This window comes from Canis aureus, unplaced genomic scaffold (assembly GCF_053574225.1).
Source record: "Canis aureus isolate CA01 unplaced genomic scaffold, VMU_Caureus_v.1.0 ptg000343l_RagTag, whole genome shotgun sequence".
NCBI classification, from domain to species: Eukaryota; Metazoa; Chordata; class Mammalia; order Carnivora; family Canidae; genus Canis; species Canis aureus.
Genome location: NW_027554567.1, coordinates 14,125 through 20,004, shown reverse-complemented (window position 1 = coordinate 20,004; position 5,880 = coordinate 14,125). Strand labels below are relative to the sequence as shown.

General features: G+C 39.9%; 1 pseudogene; it reads right to left on the bottom strand.

Moving 5' to 3' along the window:
* Positions 1 to 1,569: 1,569 nt before the first annotated feature.
* LOC144310020 (18S ribosomal RNA) lies at positions 1,570 to 2,524 on the bottom strand (annotated as a pseudogene).
* Positions 2,525 to 5,880: the final 3,356 nt, after the last annotated feature.

Below are 5,880 nucleotides of genomic sequence, written 5' to 3'. Positions count from 1 at the left end.
TTGTGAGGTAGGCCTTACATCCCTTGTCCTTTCGTACTGGGGGAGGTTATATAATAGATAGAAACCGACCTGGATTACTCCGGTCTGAACTCAGATCACGTAGGACTTTAATCGTTGAACAAACGAACCCTTAATAGCTGCTGCACCATTAGGATGTCCTGATCCAACATCGAGGTCGTAAACCCTATTGTCGATATGGACTCTTGAATAGGATTGCGCTGTTATCCCTAGGGTAACTTGTTCCGTTGATCAAAAATTATTGGATCAATAAGTGATGTTATATTTTGACTTGTGGGTCTAAATTTTAATCACTCGGGAGTTTTTTTATATTCCGAGGTCACCCCAACCTAAATTGCTAACCCACAATAATGGTGTAATGTTATGCCTTGTAGGTATTTAGTATCCATAAGTTTGGGTTAGTTAATTAAAGCTCCATAGGGTCTTCTCGTCTTATTGTGGCATTCCCGCCTCTTCACGGGAAGGTCAATTTCACTGATTGGGAATAAGAGACAGTTAAACCCTCGTGTGGCCATTCATACAAGTCCTTATTTAGAGAACAAATGATTATGCTACCTTTGCACGGTCAGGATACCGCGGCCGTTAAACAAGTGTCACTGGGCAGGCAGTGCCTCCAATACTAGAAATGCTGGAGGTGATGTTTTTGGTAAACAGGCGGGGTTTGTGTTTGCCGAGTTCCTTTTACTCCTTTTAATCTTTCCTTAAATGCATGCCTGTGTTGGGTTAACAATAGGGTAGATAAGTATTTCATTTTTGGGTTGATATTATCAGATTGTTAACTATCAGTGGTCTATCCGTTTCTGATATAAGCTTATGCGGGGAGAAAATAGTTCTTGTTACTCATACTAGCATTGTTGCTTCTATATTTAAATAGAATGGCCCAGGAGGTATAATTAGGAGTTGATGTAATATGATTGGGATTAAGTTATATTGTTTGTTGAGCTGGAACGCTTTCTCAATTGGTGGCTGCTTTTAAGCCAACTATGGTGATGTTAGTATATACTCTCTAATAAAGGTTGTATCCTGATTCTAAGAAGCTGTACCTTCTTAGACTATATTTTAAATTTACATTAAAATTTTGTTTTTTTTTAGGTAAATTTAAAGTTGAACTAAAATTCTGTTTGTGGGCAACCAGCTATCACCAGGCTCGTTAGGCTTTTCACCTCTACCCACAAATCTTCTCACTATTTTGCTACATAGATGAGTTGATCCTTTTAGATTGTTTATGGGTAGCTCGTCTGGTTTCGGGGAGCTTAGCTTAAGTTCTCTTTGTTAAGTCGTTTCTGGCTAGTTCATTATGCAAAAGGTAAAAGGGGTAATCTTTGCTGTTTAATACTGTTAAGATGTCTTTCATCATTCCCTTACGGTACTATCTCTATCGCTCCAATTAAAATTTCTATCTCCTATACTTTTATTATTTAACTAAATGTTTTACTTTATATGTCTGTGATACTTAAGTTTGGGGTTAGTTGGGCTAGCTTTTGTTCAAAGTGGTCATAAGTAATGAAATCTTCTGGGTGTAGGCCAGACGCTTTAGTTAAGCTACACTTTGATTAATCCAAGCACACCTTCCGGTATGCTTACCTTGTTACGACTTGTCTCCTCTTGTGTCTTAGTTAAGTTAATATGGTTATGGTTGTGTCTTATTACTTGAGGAGGGTGACGGGCGGTGTGTGCGTGCTTCATGGCCCTATTCAATTAAGCTCTCTATTCTTAATTTACTACTAAATCCTCCTTCAGTTTTTAATTTCATAAAAACGTTCGTGGAATGTTCTTGGGTAGAAAATGTAGCCCATTTCTTCCCACCCCATAAGTTACACCTTGACCTAACTTTTTTATGTAAAATGATTGTGCTTACTATTCTACCTTTTGAGGGTTTGCTGAAGATGGCGGTATATAGACTGAATTAGCAAAGGGTGGTGAGGTTTATCGGGGTTTATCGATTATAGAACAGGCTCCTCTAGAGGGATATAAAGCACCGCCAAGTCCTTTGAGTTTTAAGCTATTGCTAGTAGTCCTCTGGCGAATTATTTTGTTGTAAAATTATCTATGTTTAGGGCTAAGCATAGTGGGGTATCTAATCCCAGTTTGGGTCTTAGCTATCGTGTAGTCAGATTATTATAAAGTCACTTTCGTGGTCTATTTTATGGTAACTGTAGCTTTTTACGGCTTAGTTAAGTTTTAACTTTAGTGCAAAGGTATCTTAAACACGCTTTACGCCGTGGGCCTATTAGTTTGGGTTAATCGTATGACCGCGGTGGCTGGCACGAAATTTACCAACCCTTTTTAGTATGGCTTAGTCAAACTTTCGTTTATGGCTTAATTTTTATCACTGCTGTATCCCGTGGGGGTGTGGCTTAGCAAGGTGTTATGAGCTACTTAAGAGTGTGCTTGATACCTGCTCCTTTAGATCACTGCTGATTTTAAGGGCATTCTCACTGGGGCGTGGAGACTTGCATGTGTAAGTCTACTAAGAACTAATAGGAAGGCTAGGACCAAACCTTTGTGTTTATGGAGTCGTGCGACTCATCTTGGCATTTTCAGTGCCTTGCTTTATTAATTAAGCTACATTAACTTATACTGAAATTGTAGTGTGTATAATAAATAAAATACATAGTAAATATGAGAGGAAAAAAAAAGGGGATGCTATCTATAGATAGACCACGAGATCGAATGCGTGTAAGACTGTTGTGTTAAGTTAACTAGAGTAGCAATACATTTGTATACAATTTAAATAAAGCTTGTGAGTATTGTATGCACTTAGTCCTGTTTTTGGGGTTTGGCAGGACATAAATAAGTGTATAATAGATGACATGAGTTTATGGGGGGTAAGGGGGGTTTGTATAAGTTAACTTAATGTCTTGCGCGTGTACGTACGTGTACACACGTGTACGTACGTGTACACACGTGTACGTACGTGTACACACGTGTACGTACGTGTACACACGTGTACGTACGTGTACACACGTGTACGTACGTGTACACACGTGTACGTACGTGTACGTACGTGTACGTACGTGTACGTACGTGTACACACGTGTACGTACGTGTACACACGTGTACGTACGTGTACACACGTGTACGTACGTGTACACACGTGTACGTACGTGTACACACGTGTACGTACGTGTACACACGTGTACGTACGTGTACACACGTGTGTCCTAGAATTATATGTCCTGAAACCATTGACTGAATAGCACCTTGATTTTATGCGTGAGTTGATAAATGATAATGAATAAGTCCAGCTACAAGTTATTTGACTGCATTAGGGCCGCGACGGGCATATTCCCTGAGAGCAGAAGATAAGTTAGAGTTAGTGCCGTTGCGGTCATAGATGAGTGATAGCAGATTCCCCCCCTAAAAATAAAAGATACCAAATGCATGACACCACAGTTATGTGTGATCATGGGCTGATTAGTCACTAGTCCATCGAGATGTCCCATTTGCGAGAATTAGTAGGATTGGAATAAATAGAGTCATGGCCCTGAGGTAAGAACCAGATGCCAGGTATAGTTTCATGATAGTAACCCCCACATTAGCATGGGCCCGGAGCGAGAAGAGTGACATTACAGGCAAGGATTGATGGTTTCTCGAGGCATGGTGATTAAGCCCTTATTGGACTAAGTGATATGCATCTAGTTACTGTTGAGGATCAATGGGTTGTGGAATTGGACTAGACATGTCCTATGTAAAGATATAATATCATGTACATGCTTATATGCATGGGGCAAGCCATTAATGCACGACGTACATGGGGAGGGAAAGAAGGATTTTTTGGAGATACTGACATAGCACAGTAGAGGTGGTCCAATATATGAATGTAGGGGGTGTCAGGGAATAGTTTAAGAAGAATTTCAGCTTTGGGTGCTGATGGTGGAGCAAGAGCTTCTTCCTTGAGTCTTAGGGAGGGCGACTACTCTCCATTTTTGGTTTACAAGACCAAGGTAATGATTATACTACAAAGACTCTTCATTTTAGAAGATTATTTTCGATAACGCTAATTGTTGGCATTAGAATCAATAGGATGGTGAAATATAGAATTGAGGCGACCTGTCCGATAATGATGAAAGGGTGTTCAACTGGCTGTCCTCCAATCCAAGTTAAAGTGAGAAGATCGGCGACTAAAAGTCAGAATAGGCATTGGCTGAGGGGTCGGAATATTATACTGCGTTGCTTAGATGTGTGGAGGAATGGAATGAATGCTAAAATTAGGATGGAGAATACTAGGGCGAGTACACCTCCTAATTTATTAGGGATAGATCGTAGGATGGCATAGGCGAATAGGAAGTATCATTCAGGTTTGATATGTGGAGGGGTGTTTAGGGGGTTTGCAGGGGTGTAGTTGTCTGGATCTCCTAATAGGTCTGGTGAAAATAAAACTAGTGATATTAAGACTAGGAGCAGGAGTAGGATTCCTAGGATATCTTTAATTGTGTAGTAGGGGTGAAACGGAATTTTGTCTGAGTCTGATGTGATTCCTGAGGGGTTGTTGGATCCGGTTTCGTGTAGAAATAGGAGGTGTACTATTGCTAGAGCTGCGATGATGAATGGAAAGATAAAATGAAATGCAAAGAATCGTGTTAAGGTTGCTTTGTCTACTGAGAAGCCACCTCAGATTCACTCTACTAAGTTGGTTCCGATATAGGGGATGGCGGAGAGAAGGTTAGTGATTACAGTTGCCCCTCAAAATGATATTTGTCCTCACGGCAGTACATAGCCTATGAATGCTGTGGCTATGGTTGCGAATAGTAGTACAATTCCAATGTTTCATGTTTCTATGAATACATAGGATCCATAGTATAGGCCTCGTCCCACATGTATGAATAGGCAGATGAAGAATATGGAAGCGCCATTTGCATGTATATAGCGGATAATTCAGCCGTAGTTAACGTCTCGACAGATGTGGGTGACCGATGAAAAAGCTGTGGCCGTGTCCGATGTGTAGTGTATAGCTAGAAATAAACCTGTTAGAATCTGTAGAATCAAGCATACTCCTAATAAGGACCCGAAATTCCATCAAGCAGAGATGTTAGATGGCGCTGGGAGGTCAATGAATGAATTGTTGACAATTTTGGCTAGTGGGTGGGTTTTTCGAATGTTGGTCATTAATGTTCTTATAGTTGAAATACAACGATGATTTTTCATGTCATTAGTCATGGTTAAATTCCATGTAGGAATAATGATAACATACATTGTATTTATTTTAAGTATCGTTTTTGTGATGAGTTTTGTGGGTTTTGCCACTAAACCATCTCCTATTTATGGTGGGCTTGTGCTAATTATTAGCGGTGGGATTGGTTGTGCGATTGTTCTGAATTTTGGGGGTTCTTTTTTAGGGCTGATAGTGTTTTTAATTTATTTGGGGGGTATATTAGTAGTATTTGGTTATACAACTGCTATGGCTACTGAGCAATACCCTGAGGTGTGAGTTTCAAATAAGGCTGTTCTAGCGGCTTTTATTACTGGTCTATTGTCTGAGTTGTTGACTGCTTGCTATATTTTGAAGGATGATGAGGTGGAGGTAGTATTAAAGTTTAATGGAATAGGGGATTGGGTAATTTATGATACGGGGGACTCTGGGTTTTTTAGTGAAGAGGCTATGGGTATTGCGGCTTTATATAGTTATGGAACCTGGTTGGTGATTGTTACAGGTTGGTCGCTGTTAACTGGTGTGTTGGTTATCATGGAAGTTACCCGTGGTAATTAAGGATTAGTAGGCTGAGAATTATAGTTAGTATGAACGATAGGAAATAGAGCTTGATGAGACCCTTTTGATTTGAAATAAGGGTAGAAGATTTTATTTGGAAATACGAGATTGATTTGGGTAGGATGTTTTCTAGTCAGATGGAGTCCAGAAGT